Genomic DNA, 21,151 nt, shown 5'->3' with positions numbered 1-21,151 from the left:
GCAATGGAATACATTCAGCTTCTCTTTCCATAAAAGTACATGTTCCGGTTATTCACAAACTACACAAACGCAGCCAATTAGTGGCTAACATAAAAAATATATATATTAGCGCATAAGCTTTATGAAACGGTCACTTCTGGTTTGTTATTGATATGTATACACGGTTAATACATACATCACACAAAATACGTTTAGCATCCCCGGTATATTACTCTAATAAATAGTGACTTTAAAAATGTCAATACAAACAATGGCGCATCGCAGACACATGTGCATTGCTTTTGTTTCCCTTGGCCATCTGTTCTCTCCAATGTGTCTTTTAAGCACCCTGTTGCTGCTGGTGCAGCTGTTGCAGAACACTGGCTCATAAATGTGGGATGAGCCAAATGGGCCTCTCTGATTGGATGCTGCTCTGAGGCGAGGACACGGGCTAAGCTATTCACAATGTCAACCAGCTTTCAAGTCCCACCCTGTTGCAAGTCTGGCTAGCACAGTGTTAATCAGCAACAAGAACTCGTAACTGCCTCTGACAGCAAAGAAAACACATTCTAGGTCAAGTGTCAGAAGGGCAACGCACTGAATCCTTTCCTTGTCTCTTGAGCTGAGTGTATAATTCATGCACGAGTATAGTGTGCATGTATATTTTGACAGATACTTCTGGCTTTCCTTTAGTGAAATGCTACGCAGTTTACCACACTGTATAAGACATTAATTTTTATGCACGCAAAATAATTATATACAATTACTTAAGGTGTGTTGTGGAACATTTGCCCTCCACTCAACTTAAAAGGGCCCGGGACCTGCCTGTGCTGCATAACTAACCTTGTTCTCTGCAGCCCTCAGTCCCTGCGCAGCTCACACTGTCCTCAGCTGCGGCTGTTGTTGATCCCTGGCACTGATAGGCACCAACAGAAGCACTGAGAGGAGACATAGAGAAGGGACTAAAAAGGTAGCTCCATGGAAACAAGAAGAGATCGTTAAACTGTCGTCTTCAGAAATAAAAAGAGGACAACAGAAACAAAACCACGTAGGCAGCCATTTTGGACTGGGAATATCCCTTCTCAAAAAGTATCCCGTAAAAAAAGTTTTGTAGCCATCTTGGAATAGGAGAGTTTCTTTTCATTATCAGAAACACGGGCTCCTCTACGTACGCCTATTTCATTGTACATTGCATTACTTAAATAAGTATTATAACGGGAGGAGGAGGGAACAACTGAACCAATGTGGCAAACTAGTTCATTTATAGTAATGTTTATGTGGATTTTACTGAAAGCAAAACCTAGAATATGATGAACTCAAGCTCCTGTTTGCCCCGTATTTCAGCCTACGAATTTCAGCTGATTGGCCTGAGAGTTGGCGTTCGAAGAACCCTGCTGGGGGAAAATTCAAAATTTGCAAAAATTTGTGACAAGAATTTTCAATTCTATTAAGGACTAGGAGGCGAGGATTATGCTAGTCTCATTTCTTTATTTAGGAATGCCCCGCAGCCATGTAAAAAACTACATTACCCAGAAACACTTGGGTCATAACCATAGAGTCTGTACTATAAATAGTCATGTAGGCAATCCAACTTCCTCTTTCTTTGGTGAGAAGGAATTCCAGGAGAGCAGAAAACAGTACATGAAAGTCAATGCAAAAGCAAACCCCAGTCCAGGGCAACGAAGGAGAGTTCAACACAGCAATCGCCGAAGGGAAAACAGGAAAACAATCTTCAAAGAAGAAGGCAGGAACATCCACGCCGCACCGTAGGGACATCATTTGGGATCAGATCCTGAAAAAAGATACGTTATGTTATTATGTTATGTTATTAAATCATTTATTAAGCGCACTAACACTGATTAGTTTCTTGGCGCTTAAAATTGACAGTAACACAATCGGAGGTGAGGAGAAAAGTAGGTTAAAAAGCTTGTCTAAAAAGCCAGGTTTTCAGCGCTTTTCGAAAAGGTAGCAGATCTTGGCAGAACCTGATTTCCAAAGGAAAGGCGTTCCATAAGCAGGGGGCAAGTATTGCAAACCTACGTCCACCAGAGCGTTTAAGTTTGAAGAGGGGGGTCTGGAGAAGGCCTAGGTGGAGTGAGCGAAGGTTGCGGGAGGGAACGTATCTGGTGATTAATTGATTAATGAATTTAGGACTTTTGCCATGCAGCGACTTAAAAATCATGCAGCCTGCTTTGAAGGCACAGCGTTGCATGACCGGAAGCCAGTGCAGTTTGATGAGAAGGGGAGTCGCTGCCTGCCACCTTGGTTGCTTCATATGTTTCTTTGTGGGACGTTTCAGTTGTCTTACGTTTCTTGGACGCCTGGCCGGTCAATTCTTTGTTAAATCGAAACACACGAGGGTGGAGTCTCCAGTCGCTGAAGTCCTTCAGATACCTGGAGTTCCAATCCGCCACAAGATTGCGACAACCAGAAAGGTACTCCGCAATAACTGTGATCTTGTGCTGAAGACAATAGTGCCAAAACTCCTTGGCAATCTCCGCCAACAACCTCAACCGAGTCCCTCCCAGTTTGTTGATGTATCGTACTGCTGATACATTGTCCATCCGGAGAAGTATGCAGCAGTGGGACTGAAGAGGCGACAGGCACTTGATCGCGAATGACCCCGCCAGCAATTCCAAACAATTTATGTGGAGTGAAAGTTCCTGAGGAGACCACCGTCCCCCTGTCGAGATCGGGCCGCAGCGGGACCCCCAGCCCCAACGACTGGAATCCGACTCGATCACAATCTCCGGAGAGGATCTGAAAAGAGCCCAGCCGTTCCAGGCGTCCATATGATCCAGCCACCATTGCAGTTCCGATTTCGCCTCCTCCGAAAGAGGAATCTGATCGGAATATCGGAGGCCTTGTTGAAGATGTTGAATCTTCAGACGCTGCAATGCACGGTAGTGCAGCGGAGCCGGGAAGATCGCTTGCAGGGAAGACGCTAAGAGACCGACAACTCGTGCTAACTATCTCAATGACACAGTCTGACTCGAGATAACGGAAGTCAATTCCCGTTTGATGTAACAAATCTTCTGATGGGGCAACAGAAGCTGACAAGTGAGGGAGTTGACCCTGAACCCCAAGAAATCTATCACTTGAGTAGGATGTAGTACAGACTTGGGAACATTCACCAGAAAACCGAGGGACTGAAGAAGGTCGATAGTCCACTCCAGATGGGACATTAGTTTGACAGGACAATCCGCCAGAAGGAGGATGTCGTCCAAATAGATGATTAAGCGAACCCAGCGACTGCGGAGCGACTCCACAACCGGACGTAACAGCTTCGTGAAGCACCAAGGTGCTGACGAAAGGCCGAAGGGTAGAACCGGATACTGATACCAAGTCCCCAGCCACTGAAACTGCAGAAAGCGGCGGTGGGGACGGAAGATCGGAACAGAGAGGTAAGCATCTTTGAGGCCCAGACGAACCATCCAATCCCGTTCCCGCAGGAGATCCCTCAGTAGATGGATGCCCTCCATCTTGAAGTGACGGTAAACCACTCAGGCATTGAACTCTTTCAGATTGAGAACTAACCTCGATCCCCCTCCCTTCTTCTCCACCAGGAAGACTGAGCTGGCAAAACCCTGAGGGTGGCGCACTGTCGGCACAATTGCCCCTTTCAATTCCAGAGACTTGAGTTCCTCTGTGATGAACTCTTGATTTTGCTTTGAGAAATGAAGGGGAAAAGGAGGATGTGACTGACGCAAGTATGATAGAACTCGATTTTGAATCCCTGAACCGTCTCCAGTACCCATGCATCGCTGGCGATTGAGCGCCAATTGTCTAGAAAAAGGCAAATCCTGCCCCCCAGAACAACACTGCATGCAGGAAGAAGTCTCACTTGAAGTGGCGGAATCCTGATATCCTCCGGAAGCGCCACCGGAACGTCCCTTCTTATATTGGCCACGTCCTTTTCTGGAAGGGTAGACATTGGAACGTTGGGCATAGCCCGAATCTTGCTGGCCTCCTCTATAGGCCTGATACCCTTGCTGATTGGGTGGTTGTTGACCACGGCCGGACGAGCGTCCCCTGTATCGTCCGGCCCTGTTGAAAACCGGACGCATGGCCTGCTTCAAAGATGCCTGGGCTTTGTCAATGCTGCTAAAAGTACTGACAAAATGAGTGAGCTCCTTCAAAAAAGGTTGGCCGAAAAGGAGGCCCTGAGCCGCAGCCCCTGCCTCGGAAGCCGAAAGCTCGGCCAATTTCGGGTCCAACTTGAGGAGAATGGACCGCCGACACTCACTAGAGTGTCCCCTTTCTTGCCCCTTTCTTAGGCAAGAACTAACAAGCATCTATAACAAATAACTAACACGACTCAAAAAAACGAGTGTTGTGCAACAATTGATGTGTCGTGATATCTCCTTTCATTTGTGACTTTGTTTATTACTGTGAAAAGAAGTTTTCATTCTCTGATTTTTGTGACTTTTTCTAAAATTGATGTTATGCTTTGTTGTGTATAGTAGATATATTTGTGATTTTTTCTTTTTGTATGTTTAAAATTTATGTCAATTCCTTGGTGTTCTTTGTCTGACATGAAATGTACTTAATTCTCTAAATTAACTGTTGAATTCAAGGTTTAAATAAACATACCGAACATATCTAATCCGAGTGGATGTGTTGCTCATAATTAAGAGCAGTTCTGAAAAAACAAGTGGGGGGCACTTTTTCTTTTCAAATACTTCAATTAAGGTCCAGCCTCTCTACTTTCTAAGGACCTAACTCCTTCACTTTAACAAGACACTCACTAGAGAGCGCACAGTTGGCATTTCCCAGCTGACAAATCGCCCGCTGCGCCCATTCAATCAACTCATCAGGATCAACTGTGGAGGAGGATTCCTTGGCCATGAAACCTAAATCTAAGATCTTAGTAAAAGGTCCCAGGAGATCCAAGACCTTGTCCTGACAAGCCCGCCAGGACCGATCCAGACCCTTCTTGGGGTCCTTTGCAAACTTCTTTAAGTAGGTCAGTATGGTAGGGTCGACCTCAGGCGTGTCCGCTAGGTTATCTGCCAAATCAGGCCGCGGACATTCTGAGCGGAGACGCGCACGAACGTCTTTATCAAATGGTTGACGAATATGTTGCTGAACATATTCCGCCACAGCCGGGGAAGGGAGCCACGCAGTGGAATGAGGATGCACAATGTCTGCAGGCTCGAAAGTCAAAACAGGAGGATGACTAGGGGCATCAACAAAATGTTCCTTACATTTTCTTTTCTTTGGCGGTGGAGGAAGAACCGCAGAGGAGGAGGAGGAAGAGTGCTGGTCATCACTGTCAACTTCCACCGAAATAGCCTTAGACTTGGAAGAGGATAAGGTCTGCGCCAGCCTGCGAAAATCAGAGGTATGGGGATTGCCAGGAGAAGCAGTGGATTTCTTGGAAGGCACCCAACCCTGTTGCTGCGCATATTTTGTCAAATGGCGCTTAAGGGGTGTAATGGCGCGTACAAGTGCTCTATTCATGGAATGTTGAACCCCTTTGTCCAGGGCCTCAACCAGGTCCTGCTCAAGGAACTCGGTCCCCTCTTCCTCATAGTCACCTTCCTCCTCATAGTAATAGGAATCACTCATGGCACACTGGTAGTGTGTAATCAAAATGCCCACTTGGTGACTAGAATATCCTGTATGCCAGTGGCAAAGTCTGAGGGAGTGAAAAAAACCTCGCAGCAAGCAAGACAAGGCAGAAAAAACTGCGTCTAAAAACTGTTAGAGGGTGGAGGGAGGCTTGGTGACAACTCAAAAATGCTCACTCTCGGCAAAGCCTATGCAAATTATACAACCAGGACTCTATTGAATTGAATTGAAGATAATTTGTACCGCGCAACTAAAACCCTAAGGTGTCAAGGCGCCTATCAAAATAAATCAGAAAAGATGGCAGATCAGACTATGCATATGCGAGCGCGAAGAGACGGGTCTTCAGGGCTTTTCTGAAAAGCTGCAGAGTGGGGAGGGACCTCAATTCCATGGGAAGACCGTTCCACCACTTGGGTGCAAGATTGGAGAAGGCTTTACCTCCCCATCGAGCTTTTCTGATACGCGGGACTGATAGACGAGCCTGATTAGAGGAACGTAAGTTCCTGCAAGGACTATAGCAGGACAGGATAGATCCGATTTCTATGGAGCTATTTTTTGCTAAGGTCCTATACATTAAGCACAGGGTTTTGAACAGAATGCGGTCCTCCATTGGGAGCCAATGGAGCCGTTTCCTGGCCAGCGTGGCCGAGGTGCCCCGAGGCAGATCCAGAGCGAACCTGGCCGCTGCATTCTGGACCACCTGCAAGCGCTGCAGCAGGCTTTTATTCAGTCCCGCGTACAGCGCATTGCAGTAGTCCCGACGAGAGCCCACTAGGGCCACTGCCAGTTGTTTCCTAGCCTGCTGTGAAAGGTAGTGCCTAATCTTCCTCAGTATGCGTAGAACGCCCCAGCAGGTGGCAATAGTCCTGTTTACCTGTTGACACATACTGAGGGAAGGATCGATCACCACCCCAAGATTTTTAGCAGATGACGCAGGGACAGGACATGCTCCAAGTGAGTCCGGCCACCAGTCAGTTGACCATACCTCCTCCTTGCCTCCAAACACCATCACCTCAGTCTTCTCCCCATTCAGTTTCAGTGAATTGTGAATCATCCACTGTCCAACCGCCTCCATACAAGATCTAAAATTGGAGGCAGTCGTAGTAACTGACCGGGAGAGAGAGACGAGGATCTGGGTGTCATCCGCATAGGAAACTACCTCCATCCCAAAAGATCTAATAAGTCTGGCAAGGGGGGTCACATAGATGTTAAAAAGGGTTGGGCTAAGCGCCGACCCCTGAGGGACCCCACATTGCACAGACAGGGATGGAGATAGAAACCTACCCAGATTCACTCTTTGCTCTCGCTTGTCGAGGAAAGGAGTGAGTAGAGCCAGTGCCTCCCCCTGAACCCCAATCTCCCTCAGGCGAGATGTTAGCACTGAGGGAGAGAGGGTATCGAAGGCGGCAGTAAGGTCTAAGAGGATCAGGAGGGAGGTCTGCCCCCCATCCACACACATGCGGATATTATCCAGTACTATGGTGAGGGCAGACTCTGTACTATGTTCCCTCCTGAATCCATGCTGGGAAGGGTCCAAACAGCCAGAATTTTCCACGAAGGCAGCAAGATGTTTATTCAGATGGATTTCTAGCATCTTCGCGGGGGCTGGGAGCAGTGAGATGGGGCGGAAATTCTTTAGCACCCCAGGGTCTATCCGAAGCTCCGGTGTCAAAGGGGGTCAGCTGTGAGGTCGTGGGCGTGTGCATCCTTCTGCCGAACTCTGAAAGCCGGCGCTGCACTGTAAACAAATACCAGCGCGAGAGGAAGGCAAGCCGCGCATGCGCGGTAACCGGCTGGCCTCACAGCCCGGGAACAGCTCGCGCAAGACGCACGCAAGGCAACTCCACCCCAAACACTCCACTCCACAATGAAACGGTACACAGGCGGCACGCGCCCTGACCCTGGGAGGTGACACACGCTCCCTGCCGCGAGCGCCGGTCGAGCAGAGAAGACGCGACGAAAGGCAACAACAGCGCGGGATAAGCGCACAACAGTGCGGCAGACAGCGCGAGCAAAGCGCTAACAAAACACATGCAATTCAACAAGTAAGGAAGTAATAAAAGATGAAAGCACTTAACTGGCTGCGGAGCAGCAAAGAAAGAGGAGGTGGGATTGTCTACATGACTATTTATAGTATAGACTCTATGGTTATGACCCAAGTGTTTCTGGGTAATGTAGTTTTTAGGGCTCGGCCTTCGCAACACGAAGTGGGGCGGAGCTTCGAGCTCCTAATGTTAAAGAAAAAAAAAAGTATCTCTAGGGCTCTGGCCAGACACATTCCTTAGTGTTTTATGGCATGTGCCTAGTGATTCGTCTTCACTGTGCTGTCTATGTAGTAGCCTTGACGTGATAGGCTATATTTACTTTTTGTCCGTCATTGACGTTAGTTTCATGGCATATTCTGTGCGCGAACGAGCACGGCAGAGTGATTAATCTTAATTAGGAGCTGTCAGAGTGCCCGTGTAATGCAATCCAGATGGTGCGAGCGCGTTCACCATTGCATTGCATCTATCATGCGCGCGTTTAACATTTATCTTTCGTGCACGGCAGTCCATTCATTTTAATTAGGAGCTGTCAGGGTGCCGCGTTCACGGCGGAGATAATGGAAAGAAGTTTCCTGTAGCTTCAAGGGCAGGCAAAGTATTTTTTAAGAAACCTCGCATACAAGCACCCTTGCCTTGCCAATCCGCGTGTCTTCTAAAATAAAAGTGCGCAGTCGGTCAAGATTTCTGAAAAGATATTTCTGTTGTTGCACGAACATTTGCCTCTTCTCTGCGAGACGTGATTTCCGTAGCTGTTTTCTCCTCCCTTCAATATGGTAGAGTTTAACAGAGATTGTCGCAATAAACAAAAACACCTATGTAGATTGCGGCGTGTTTTATTTGCCATCACCTTGTTTTTCTAAGTCTACGGTGCCTTGTTAACCACTCGTCAGCATCAAACACAGAGCGCAAAGGATGCCCATGTGTGGTTCCCAGACAAGCGTGTGATTCCCAAATGACATCATATTACAGCTGGACATGGTTCGATGTTCGAGTCACACTTGTCCGCTGTGTTTATTTATTGCACTGCAACCCTCTGGGTCCCCGTGCAGTGCTTTATAAATGAGATCGGCTGCTCATCTGATGCATTCCATGCCCATGAAACTGCTGAGTCTCTTAAACTGTTTATTACAGAGCAGTTTGTCCACAATATGGTGATGCCTATATTGTGAATGCCGTTCGAGCAGTTGTCGTGGGAAGCGCAGCGCATAATGCAGAGGTTGCTGCAGTCAGTGTGCTGAGTTTCTGGCTGCCACACTGCCTGCACGGCAGGTCATCTCACCAGTGAGGAGCAGTGATATTAGTGCAGGGAACTTCTCCCTCGATGTGAAAATATGTTGACTTCGAGCTGTTAACAATGTTGGACTGAGACCGCCTTTTCCTTTTAAGAAGAAAGCCAGTGGGCTGCTGTCTGTTTCTCAATGTAAGGCTTATATCTTGGTTGAATGGGCAGTTTGAAATGACTCTTGCTGCACTTCTTAGAAGTTGGTATTTTTTTCGTCCATGTACTTTTTAGGTCTCGCCTGTCGATGCGCATGCGCATCGAGCAAGCGAGACTATGGGGGCTTATCCACTGCAAGGAATCGTGGCGATTCCTTGCAGTGCCCGTGACTTTTAAGCTCAATGCGCATGCGCATTGAGCTTAAAAGCGCGTGCACGTCCGTCTTGTTTTACCCGCTCCGCCCCCTCCCCTTCCCGCCGTGAGGCATTTCTCCTCCCCCCTCCCCTCTCCTCCGTCCGTCTTGTTTGTTTAATTTAACCCGCTCCGCCCCCTCCCCTTCCCGCCGTGTCGCATTTCTCCTCCCCCCTCCCCTCTCTTCCCTCCGTCTCGTTTGTTTATTTTACCCGCTCCGCCCCCTCCCCTGCCCGCCGTGTCGCATTTTTTTTTATTCAAAGCCTAGTGTTTGAGCTGCTTCTCCTCCTCACCGGACTGGAGTCCAAGAGCACTTGCTGCTGGTCCGGGCTGGCCATCGGCCCTCTTTAAGGGGACGGAGAGGGCAAGGATGTGTTTTATAAAACCATGGCAGCCTCTACAATGACGTGTAAGGCAACCCCCTATTTACATACCCATATAATAAAAGGCAATCTATTAAACCAGCTGTGTTTGTTTAATTTAACCCGCTCCGCCCCCTCCCCTTCTCGCCGTGTCGCATTTCTCCTCCCCCCTCCCCTCTCTTCCCTCCGTCTCGTTTGTTTATTTTACCCGCTCCGCCCCCTCCCCTGCCCGCCGTGTCGCATTTTTTTTTATTCGAAGCCTTGTGTTTGAGCTGCTTCTCCTCCTCACCGGACTGGAGTCCAAGAGCACTTGCTGCTGGTCCGGGCTGGCCATCGGCCCTCTTTAAGGGGACGGAGAGGGCAAGGATGTGTTTTATAAAACCATGGCAGCCTCTACAATGACGTGTAAGGCAACCCCCTATTTACATACCCATATAATAAAAGGCAATCTATTAAACCAGCTGCTGTGTCTGCAACGTCATTTCAATGAGTAGTAATAACATGGCACTGCCGTGTCTATTGCTGTCTGGTTTGCTGTGAGAAACAATGCACTGTGTTCTCGAATACAATAACGTCCGTGGACGAACTAAATAAAATGTACGTATGTGAGAGGTAGCATACACTTCCAGAGCCCTGCATACCCTTTTATGTTTCACGGTGTGGGCGACTCTTCCTTACGGATGCCTGTTTTTAGCGCTGTGAGGGCTTTTATTCATTTAAATTCAGGCGCAGCCTTATTTTTCCATGCTCTATTTTACGAGCCCCACAGAAAAAAATATTTGTTTTTACCCTAGAAAAGTGAAGAATTTGTTTTTGTATCAATATTCATTTGCTGCAACTGCTAGAATCTGTCACACGCTTGTAAACGCACCCTAAACGTAAGTTCGATTTTAAAATATTAATTTGAAGTGCACTTTACCAAGTAGACTTATAACTCGCAAAGATATGGGTAGCAAAGAACTCGCACAGTGCAGTTCGTTCAGCTGTTTTGTAACTGAACAATTCTTGCCCCCTTTTGTTTGGAAAAAAAAGTTTAGAATACAGTTATCTCGCACCGTCTTTAACTGAGTTCTTGCATTGCCTTACTTCTGGGGCACTTTAAAATAGAATTAATGGATGACTCCCAGGGTAGAAACTATATTCATTTTGCCTTCTGGTTTGATGAGCATTCTTTGCAGAGATGGCGTACTTACTCCTGCCTAGCGCCAAGGTGACATGTCTGGGAGCACTATTTCGAATTACTGATTCAATTCCCTCTGTTCCAACCCAGCCTCACCTCCTTCGGAGGGCCCAACAAGTAGGGTTGAGTTTGACATAGTAAGGGGCCTTGTAAAGCTCCAGTACGCTTTATAGAAATATAATCTTCGCAGGGCCTGATACACTTTCTCTGACTGTCGCAACTGTTCACCCATTTATCTACGCCCGCTGCATACTTCCTGTAAGACAACTGGAGTTCAGTTTTCGAGTGAATGCTGGGCTCACATTGGCAGGTGATCTTCCTCACTCTCACTCATCTTCACTCACCCTCAACCCCTCACCCTCACTCACCCTCACTCACCCTCACCCTCACCCTCACTCACCCTCAACCCCTCACCCTCACTCACTCACCCTCACTCACCCTCAACCCCTCCCCCTCGACCCCTCCCCCCCACACCCTCACTCACCCTCCCTCACCCTCAACCCCTCACCCTCAAACCCTCACTCACCCTCAACCCCTCACCCTCAACCCCTCACTCACCCTCAACCCCTCACCCTCACTCACCCTCAACCCCTCACCCTCACTCACTCACCCTCAACCCCTCACCCTCAACCCCTCACTCACCCTCACTCTCACTCACCCTCACTCAGCCTCAACTACTCCCCCTCACCCACCCAAAACCCCTCACCCTCACTCACCCTCACCCTCACTCACCCTCACCCTCACTCACCCTCAACACCTCACTCACCCTCACCCTCACCCTCACTCACCTTCACTCACCCTCAACACCTCACCCTCAACCTCAACCCCTCACCCTCACTCACCCTCAACCCCTCACCCTCACTCACCCTCACTCACCCTCACCCTCACTCACCCTCACCCTCACACAGTGCAATAGTTCTCAGACCATTTCAGTTAGAGCTTTTAGAAATGTTTATGGCTTTTTTTATTTGTAATACTTTAGCATTGGCTACAGGAAACAAAAATGCTAAACATTTACAAAAAAAACCATAAACAATTCTAAAAGCACTAACTCTAATGGTGCGAGACCTATTGCATTTCCAATGCTTGTTTTTTCTTTTCGCTTTAACGCGTTGCACTTTCGCTGGACCTGGCTGCTGAATCGACTAAATGCACCCGCATCCGTAATCAGTGTTTTACCCCGAGGGTACGGTTTGAATCCTGGCGTGTCCTCTCACCTCAGTAAAATGGGTACCATTGAGTGGGGATAACAACGAACAGCTGTTATATTATGCCAAGATGCTCCAGTGGGGTGAACATTACACAGGTTTTGTTTAAAACCGAATGGACGCAATGAACTACCGACGTAATGAACTACCGAGTTGTATTTTCGAACTGTTGTAGGCATGCTACCGCATTTTAAGGTGTTATCAACTTATGTTGATACTCGGATCTGTATGTCACTGCACTTTAAAACCCATATCTCTGTCATCTTGAATAGTGGCATGAAAGTGACACAGTAAAGCAGTCTGTTACAGTTGATGCTTGTACTTGTGGTTTGCGCAGACCTGTTCTGGTTTCACGCCTTTTCTTGACATTTTTTCCGTGAAATGTATTGTGAAAGACAAAAGGTGTTTATCAACTGTGCCTGGGAGAGCTGCAATCTGAGCCTGGCACATCTCGCCACATGCAATTTCCCAGATAGAAAAAATGCGTTAGCCTGAAATTCAACACTTCTCTTCAACCCCCTCCGTTTGTGTACATGTCTGTGCTGCCGTCTTACGGCTGGAGCAGCCAATTTAAATGGGAGCATCAGAACATGTGTTTTTGAGAGATTTCCGGTGCCGAGATTTCTTTTTAGTGAAAAGGCGACAATATTTTTTTTGCAAATTGGTTAAAAGACAACCTGTCATGCTGCATTGTAAATGTCACATAGATGGAGCAATTACTTGGACGTAACTGTATATAGACCTGTGCAGACGGGTAATAACATCGGTGGCACACGAAATTGCTACAATAAATTGATTTGTCCAAACCTTCCCTTCTATTCCAGAAGGCACCCTTAACATCAAGTACCATTTTAATGCAGCGCTCTCTGCGTGCTTGTAATCGTATTGTTTGCCATATAGTTAGAGGTGCGTGCATCGTTAAGTCTTACATCCCCACTCTCCTGGTGCTAAAGTTCTCGATATTTAACACATACACGCCTTACGTTTTCAGAACCCATGGCTGGCGTTTCCTGTGTCAAACAATCATTTTGTGAGTCAGTCGGGAGCACCGACTTGTGAATTTCTCTCATCTCTACCTGATCTGTTTGATGAAGGATTTTAACATTTCGCCATATACTTTGAAGTATATGGCTACCTCCCCATGAGGCACGCATGGGTGACTATAATTACTGGTGCTGGATGGGTATGCTACTCTGTGATTTCAACTCTTGACCATTTTAATGGAGGTCCTAGTAAACCTGGTTCAAGGTTCGGGAACCTCTGCTCACACCAGGTACTTCTGGGTTTCGAAGTGCAGGCTTAATACCCAGAACCATATGTTAGCAATCCAATGTTTAAGTGCACTTCACAGAGGCTCAAGAACGTTTTGGGGTCGGTTGAGGAAGGGGTCATTACTAGATGTTTACTTGTCAGGTATTGCCTCGTCAGTTTTTGCAGTATCTTATCCATCATAAAATTACACAGTTTCTGTTAGCTGGTGACACTCAGGAACGATCTTTTGGCATGGTTACCTCATTGATTTTTGTAGTGGGCTTGCATCCATTAGTAGCATTTAACAGTGCCACGTAACATGTATTTTGCATCCACTGCCCCATCCTTTACAGTGATTGCCCCCAGTCACACATAGTGTAGTTAATAGCCATTGCAAAGAAATTGTGCACGAGTTGCTTTACACAAGGTGTTATTTTTAGCTTTTGAGTAGAGTAGTGAGTAGTGAGTGGAGTAGTGAGTAGAGTAGTGAGTGCAGAGTAGTGAGTAGAGTAGTGAGTAGAGTAGTAGAGTAGTGAGTAGAGTAGTGAGTAGAGTAGTGAGTAGTGGGTGCAGAGTAGTGAGTAGAGTAGTGAGTAGAGTAGTGAGTAGAGTAGTGAGTAGAGTAGTGAGTAGTGAGTAGAGTAGTGAGAGTAGAGTAGTGAGTAGTGAGTAGAGTAGTGAGTGCAGAGTAGTGAGTAGTGAGTAGAGTAGTGAGTAGTGAGTGCAGAGTAGTGAGTAGAGTAGTGAGTGCAGAGTAGTGAGTAGAGTAGTGAGTGCAGAGTAGTGAGTGCCGAGTAGTGAGTAGAGTAGTGAGTAGAGTAGTGAGTAGAGTAGTGAGTAGAGTAGTGAGTAGTGAGTAGAGTAGTGAGAGTAGAGTAGTGAGTAGTGAGTAGAGTAGTGAGTGCAGAGTAGTGAGTAGTGAGTAGAGTAGTGAGTAGTGAGTGCAGAGTAGTGAGTAGAGTAGTGAGTGCAGAGTAGTGAGTAGAGTAGTGAGTGCAGAGTAGTGAGTGCCGAGTAGTGAGTAGAGTAGTGAGTAGAGTAGTGAGTAGAGTAGTGAGGAGGACATCACAGGCAGCAGCTGTGCAAGCTTCTTACACTCACAAGGAGACCACAGGCAGCTGAGGTGCAATCTTCTCCCACTCACAAGAACGACATCACAGGCAGCAGCAGTGCAAGCTTCTTACACTCACAAGGAGACCACAGGCAGCAGAGGTGCAAGCTTCTCACACTCACAGGAAGGACATCACAGGCAGTAACGGTGCAATATTCTCACACTCACAAGGAGATCACTGGCAGTACACATCACATGAACACACTCCATAACACATAGCAACAATACATTGGCATTTACAATGCCATTAGCTCAAACTCAAATAAATCCGAGCCCGATTGCATTTCTAATGCTTGTTTACATGGCTGCTGGGCATTTTTAAATAAAAAAATGAGACTAGCATAATCGGAGACTCCTGCCCTGAAATAGAATTGAGTTGTTCCTAGCCCTGGTGTCAGAAAGGCTAGATTTTAATAAAGACATGGAGGCCAGTATTATGATTTCTTTCATTGCTTTTTTTAGGTCTCGGCTAGCATGGCTGCGCACATGCGTAGCTCGCTCAGCAAGATTTAATGATTTAGTGTAACTTCTGTAAAGGGCTTTAAGCTCCACCCCTCTTTTCCATTAGCTGGCGCCACGTCACCGTTTATGCTAAATGGTGACCAACCACTGGAAAAGAGCTTTTTATGACGTGTACTTTTGGCTTTTTCAGACAGCCCACTTGGACGGGCTCGCCTGCTTTCTTTTTGTCGCAAAAGGTTTCTTATCTTTATTGTATTGTATTGCATTGTAATTGCATTTATATAGCGCTTACTACTCCTGACGAGGCGTCAAAGCGCTTTTTCGGCGAGTAGCACGCTACTCCGGGACCCATAGAGGATTAGTGTTGAATTAGTATAGTGAAACATGCAAGTACATTTTAAGTGGTGGATAGGTTAGTCAGTTATTTGGATTTGGAATGATAGCAGAAGGATAGAGAAGGACAAAGGTTTGTATTTATATAGCGCTTGTTGACGCACGCTATTCAGGAAGCCTATAAAGGATTAGTGGTGAATTAATATGGTGAAATGTGAAGTAATTTCAGTGGTGGATATTAGTCAGTTGCTTTGAGTGAGAAGAGTAGCAGAGGGATAAAAGGGGAAGAAAGATTTTCATTCATATAGCACTTGTTCCCCTGATTGGTGTTGAAGCGCTTTTCTGGGGAGTAGCACCCCACTCCGGAACCCATAAAGGATTAGTGTTGAAAATTAGTATAGTATAAATATGAAGTAATTTGAGTAGTGGATATGTTATTCAGTTATTTGGGTTGTATATTAATATAGTTGAGTATGGAATTTGAGAAGTGAACATGTTAGTCTGTTAATATTGATTGAAAAGGATAGTGGAGGGATATAAGAGTGAAGGATTTTTTTTTTGACGATCATAGTAGTGGTATGGGGTTTGGGATAAATGAGAGAGTGGATGTAGAGGATGTATTGATAGATGTATGGAACGAGAGATAGGGTAGTGCATTGGAAGGAGTAGTAGAAAGAAGTTTGAGATGAGTCGGAAGGTTGGGCTAGTAGATATATTGAGCGAAGTATAGGCTGAGAAATGTGGTAGTGCATTGGAAATGCTAAATTTGAAGAAAGTGATAAATATATAGTTCCATAAGTACATTGAAAGTATATAGATACATAAAGGAGGTAAGTATATGTAGATTAAAGATATTGATAGAGGCACAGGATGAGAAATAGGGTACTGCATTGGATATGCTTTTTCAGGAGAAAAGTAACAGACACACAGATCCAAGTACATGGAAGGTACATAGATGCACAATGGAAGTGTGTACATGTAGACCAAAGATGATTTTAATGATTTATTATTATTTTTTCTCTTAACATAATATTATTTTACATGTTTATACAAAGTAATACACAAAGATAGGTACATATCTATAGTGAAAACAAATGCTTCTATACAGAGGGATATGCTGTAAATTTCTGTTTGCGTATGGAGCTTACATAATGGAAGAGCCAAATCTTGAGTAGTTTTCTGAAGATAAGGTGGTTGTCGGTGGACCTTATATTGGGGGGTAAAGAGTTTCATAGGTTGGCTGCTTGAACAGAGAAGGATGTGCCACCCATGGTTTTTTTCTTGTATGGTGGGATTTTGAGGCGAGATGCTCCTTTAGAGCGGTGGTTCCTTTGTTGAATGTGTTTGGTGATTTTATTCCTGATGAAGAGTGGTCCTATTCCGTGTATTGCTTTGTGGGTGATACAAAGCAGCTTGAACGTGGATCTTCTGGCAACTGGTAACCAATGCAGGGTTTTCAAGGCAGGGGAGATGTGGTCTTGCGGTTTGATATGCAAGACAGCGGCGGCTGCTCTATGGGGGCGTTTGGGCGCCGCCCCCTGCTTTCCCGCTGCGCAGAAGTTCCTGGTTGGGGGTGGGCGGAGTTGCTCGAGGGCAGGGGGGAGTGGCTTGCCCACTGTTCTTCATACTGACTGCTTGGGCAGCCTGAGTCCGCCCAAATAGACAGTATTAACAACAGTGGGAAAGCCGCTCCCCCCTGACCTCGAGCAACTCCGCCCACTCTCGCGGTTCTCTCTGTATGCTGCAGCATACTGAGAGAAAATGACGCGGGTGGGGCAGTGGCCGGACCAATCAACAACGCAGCGGGGGAGGGAGGCTGCCTGCCGCCTTCTCAATGATGTGCACAGTGCTGCAGGAATTCAAAACTAGGACGGCGGGATTCGGGAGTCTCGGCAGTGACAGTAAGTTTACTTTATTTTATATATATTTCCATTAAACCCCTCCCGCCTCCCCACCATCCCTTCCGCAGCGCAACCCCCCACCCGCCCGTAATGCCGGCCTCCTCCACAGCCCCACGTGACCTTCCAAATCTACATATAAATCTGCTGCGTTATCTTGCACAGTATACCTAGATGCAATAATTATTTATATACACATTGGCCGCGTGCTTGCACCTTTACCTCGGAGTGCTAGGAGTGTTGCTGCACGTGTCGCTATTTATGCAAAACCAGTTCTGAGACATTGAGAGACAGGGTGTGGTAAAAAGCGAGCCAGACTCTGCTATGGATTGCTATTGAATAAGTGCAGGCTGACAACATATTTCGCCCAATACATTAGATGGCAAAACTTTCCTTCTTCATGAGACCGGACGCCAATGACGCACTGTAAGGCCGGAGTGGTTTAGGATTTTAGGGTGCCAAGACAGCGGTGCGGAAGGAGGGGGGCGGGGGAGGCCCCTTATTCAACCTTCGGAAGCGGAATGCACAGGTTGTCATTCATTCCGGCGCATATCGCGTAGGAATAGGACTTCTCTGCACTTTTGTGTCTGTAATTGGCACGGCTGAGCTCATTCTGGGGACAAGAAGGAGCTGGTTACAGCAACTGACAACCCCCCACCCTCTTGCCCGCCCCCATACACAGGCACTACTCGTATCCTATTTCCAAGAAGAAGAAAAAGGTACTACGGCGAGCTCATCTGAGGCGCTGCACCTTACCCGCCCCCACGACGACCATGTTCACTAATGACCTCGACAGGCCGGGTGCGCAGCGGCGGGAGACCGGCTTGGAGTGGAGTGTCCACTGGTGTTGGGTGTACTTTGGCCCCTTATGGGAGGTTGGTGGGCGTGGAGAGTGAGGCTGAAAGACGCAGTGAAACATGGTGCAGTGAATGACTCTGCGCGTAAGTGTACATTTTGCAAAGAGAACTCTTGTCTTATAGCATCTTTGATACGTTACAGAGTCAAACATTGAATGTAAGTGTAGAGCACCAATAGTTGTCAGGATTTTTGATCTGTATCGCACTTCGCAGACTAGAGATAAAAAAATATTATTAATGCGGCAAGAAAACGTGCTTCGTGTGGTGTGTGCTATGTAAATGGTTACTTTTATGACTGAACTAGTCTTTTTTGGTGCCCAAATCTGCTTAGCCAACTGTTATGCCCCTCCCTCCCTCCCCCAATAGTCACCATCCTTTCGAGCTGGGGCCTGGATCTCGTTACGCACAGAAGAGGAAGGCTCTAGCATTTTGTATTTGCAGGACTCAAAGCCCTCTAATGACAGGGTCATGTAATAAAAGTATTTAGGGTCGAACTCGCTCGCTAGATTGCATTGCCGTGACTTTTACGCCACACCTCTTTCAAATGTCACCAGCCGCCACTGATGCAAGAGTAGTCTTGGCAGCCGAGTTCTGAATCCGTTGTAGTCTTTTCATGGTCGTTAAAGGTGATCTGTGGAAGAGGCTATTGGGGTAATCGAGTTTGGACAGAACAAGGGAGATGGTAGCTTGGACCTTGTGTGGAAATCCCAAAAGAGTGAAAATTTGTCACAGCGTTTTTATAGTAGCAAAGCTTGATTTAGCTAGTTTATCCACTTGGGCATTCATCGACAGCTTGGAGTCCATGGTCATTCCGAGGTTTCTTACTTCCTTTGATACTTTAGGGAGTGATCCCAGTTCATCAGGCCATGCGGCAAGCGGGTTGTAATGTTTCCAATTGCCACACGTGAGTATTTCAGTTTTTGAAGCATTTAATTTGAGATGGCTCCAAGTCATCCACTGATCCACGGCTCTGAGACAGCTGAAAATTGGTGATTTTCCAATGTCTTTGGGGCATTCCAGTTGAAGGAGTATTTGCGTGTCATCTGCATAGTTATAGCACGTGAGGTGAAATGTATTGATCAGCACTGGTAATGACTTCATGTAGATGTTGAAAAGCATGGGCGAGGTGATAGAACCTTGAGGGACCCCTGCTTTTTTGGAGTACGGTTTGGACCAGAAAGGTGGGGTATGGCTAGGGTGACCAGAATTTTAAAGCCAAAAACCAGGATATTTCACAAAAATAGAAGAAGGACTATAATTTTACTTCAAGCGATGAACGTGCTCCTCAGCAGAGAATTACAGAACAGGCAGTAAGAACATACATAAAATGCAATTTTTAAGCCCAGTAGCTTGCCTGTTAATTGGATTGCTTTCTTGAAACAACTGCTAACAATCCCTGCTTTGTAAAACATAAAAAACACCTCCCACCGTTTTCAATAGACCCTCTCGAAAAACCGGGACGTTGGCTAAATTGCTTGAAATTTGCTGGGACAGCTGGTTAAAAACAGGGACCGTCCTGGCAAAATGGGGACGCCTGGTCACCCTAGGTATGGATGACATTAGTTCTGTTTCGAAGGTAGGACGCGATCCAGTCTAGAGCAGTTCCCTCTATGCCGGCTTCATAAAGTCTTTGTTTCAGAGTGTCATGGTCAACCGTGTCAAAGGCAGCTGAGAGGTCAAAGAGAAGTAGCGCAGCAACCCCGTTGCCGTCAACTGTATTCTTTAGGTTATCCCAGATGGCAAGGAGTTCAAGTTCAAGAATTTATATAGCGCACTACTCACCCAGAGGGTCTCAAGGCGCTTGGGGAGAGGGGATTATTATTTATCGAATAGCCAGGTTTTAAGTTCTTTTCTGAAGGAGATGTGGTTCTGTGTAAGGCGGAGGTGAGTGGGGAGTGAGTTCCAGGTCTTGGCCGCCAAGTAGGAGAAGGATCTACCTCCCATCGTGGATCTTTGGATGCGCGGAACAGCGGCGAGGCCTTGATTGGAGGATCTTAGTTGGCGGGTGGGTGTGTAGAAGGATAGTCGAATGTTGAGGCATTCGGGCCCTATTTTGTAGAGGGCCTTGTGTGCGTGGGTGAGGAGACGGAACGTTATTCTCTTGTTGACGGGGAGCCAGTGGAGGTCTTTCAGGTGGCCGGTAATGTGATCTTGGCGAGGGATGTCCAAAATGAGTCTCGCTGATGCGTTTTGGATGCGTTGGAGTTTTTTCTGTAATTTGGCTGTAATTCCAGCGTAGAGGGTGTTTCCGTAGTATAGTCGACTCGGAACCAGTGCGTGGATGACAGTCTTTCTTGTTTCGGCGGGGATCCAATGGAAGATTTTTTTGAGCATACGAAGTACGTTGAAGCAGGAGGATGAGATGGCGTTGACTTGTCTGGTCATCGAGAGTGAGGAGTCTAAGATAAAGCCAAGGTTACGTGCGTGGTCTGTGGGTATGGGTGCTGAGCCCAGATCCGAAGGCCACCATGAGTCGTCCCAGGCAGAGGGGGATGATCCTAGGATGAGCACTTCCGTTTTGTCTGAGTTAAGTTTTAGGCGGCTGTTTTTCATCCATACGGCTACCTATTTCATGCCTTCGTGAAGATTGGTTTTGGCAGTGTTGGGGTCATTGGTGAGGGAAAGGATCAGCTGGGTGTCGTCAGCGTAGGAGATGATGTTAAGGTTGTGTTGACGCGCGATGGAAGCGAGTGGACTCATGTAAACGTTGAAGAGGGTGGGACTGAGTGATGATCCTTGTGGTACACCGCAGATGACTTCGGTGGCCTCCGATTTGAACGGGGGAAGTCGGACTCTCTGAGTCCTCCCCGCAAGGAACGAGATGATCCAGTCCAAGGCTTTTCCTTCTATGCCGATGTTGCTGAGGCGTTGTATGAGGGTGCTGTGACAGACAGTGTCGAAGGCGGCGGAGAGGTCGAGTAGAATGAGGGCTACTGTTTCTCCGTTGTCCAGTAGTGTTCGAATGTCGTCTGTTGCTGCGATGAGGGCGGTTTCGGTACTGTGTTTGGCTCGAAAGCCGGACTGTGAGGGATCGAGGGAGTTGTTGGATTCGAGGAAGGCGGCGAGTTGGCTATTGACGGCTTTCTCAATGACTTTGGCCGGGAATGGGAGGAGGGATATGGGGCGGTAGTTTTTAAGTTCAGAGGGGTCTGCAGTGGGTTTCTTCAGGAGGGCGCTGACTTCGGCATGTTTCCAGCTTTCTGGGAAGGTAGCAGAGTTGAAGGAGCAGTTGATGACATCACGGAGATGGGGTGCGATGAT

General features: G+C 47.0%; 1 protein-coding gene across 5 annotated transcripts in view; it reads right to left on the bottom strand.

Moving 5' to 3' along the window:
- The window catches only part of TCAIM (T cell activation inhibitor, mitochondrial), a 495,335-nt gene extending 494,434 nt beyond the window's left edge, over positions 1-901 (bottom strand). Inside the window, exon 1 of one of the 5 annotated variants that reach the window (XM_086942093.1) lies at positions 823-901. The gene's annotated coding sequence lies outside the window, so the exon portion shown is untranslated. The remainder of the gene's footprint in view (positions 1-822) is intronic. The other 4 variants (XM_086942094.1, XM_086942097.1, XM_086942095.1 and 1 more) reach the window with 4 other exon arrangements.
- Between the last annotated feature and the right edge of the window lie 20,250 nt (positions 902-21,151).

Source organism: Lissotriton vulgaris, chromosome 10, assembly GCF_964263255.1.
Source record: "Lissotriton vulgaris chromosome 10, aLisVul1.2, whole genome shotgun sequence".
Taxonomy (NCBI): Eukaryota; Metazoa; Chordata; class Amphibia; order Caudata; family Salamandridae; genus Lissotriton; species Lissotriton vulgaris.
This window is presented reverse-complemented; position numbering and strand designations above follow the sequence as displayed.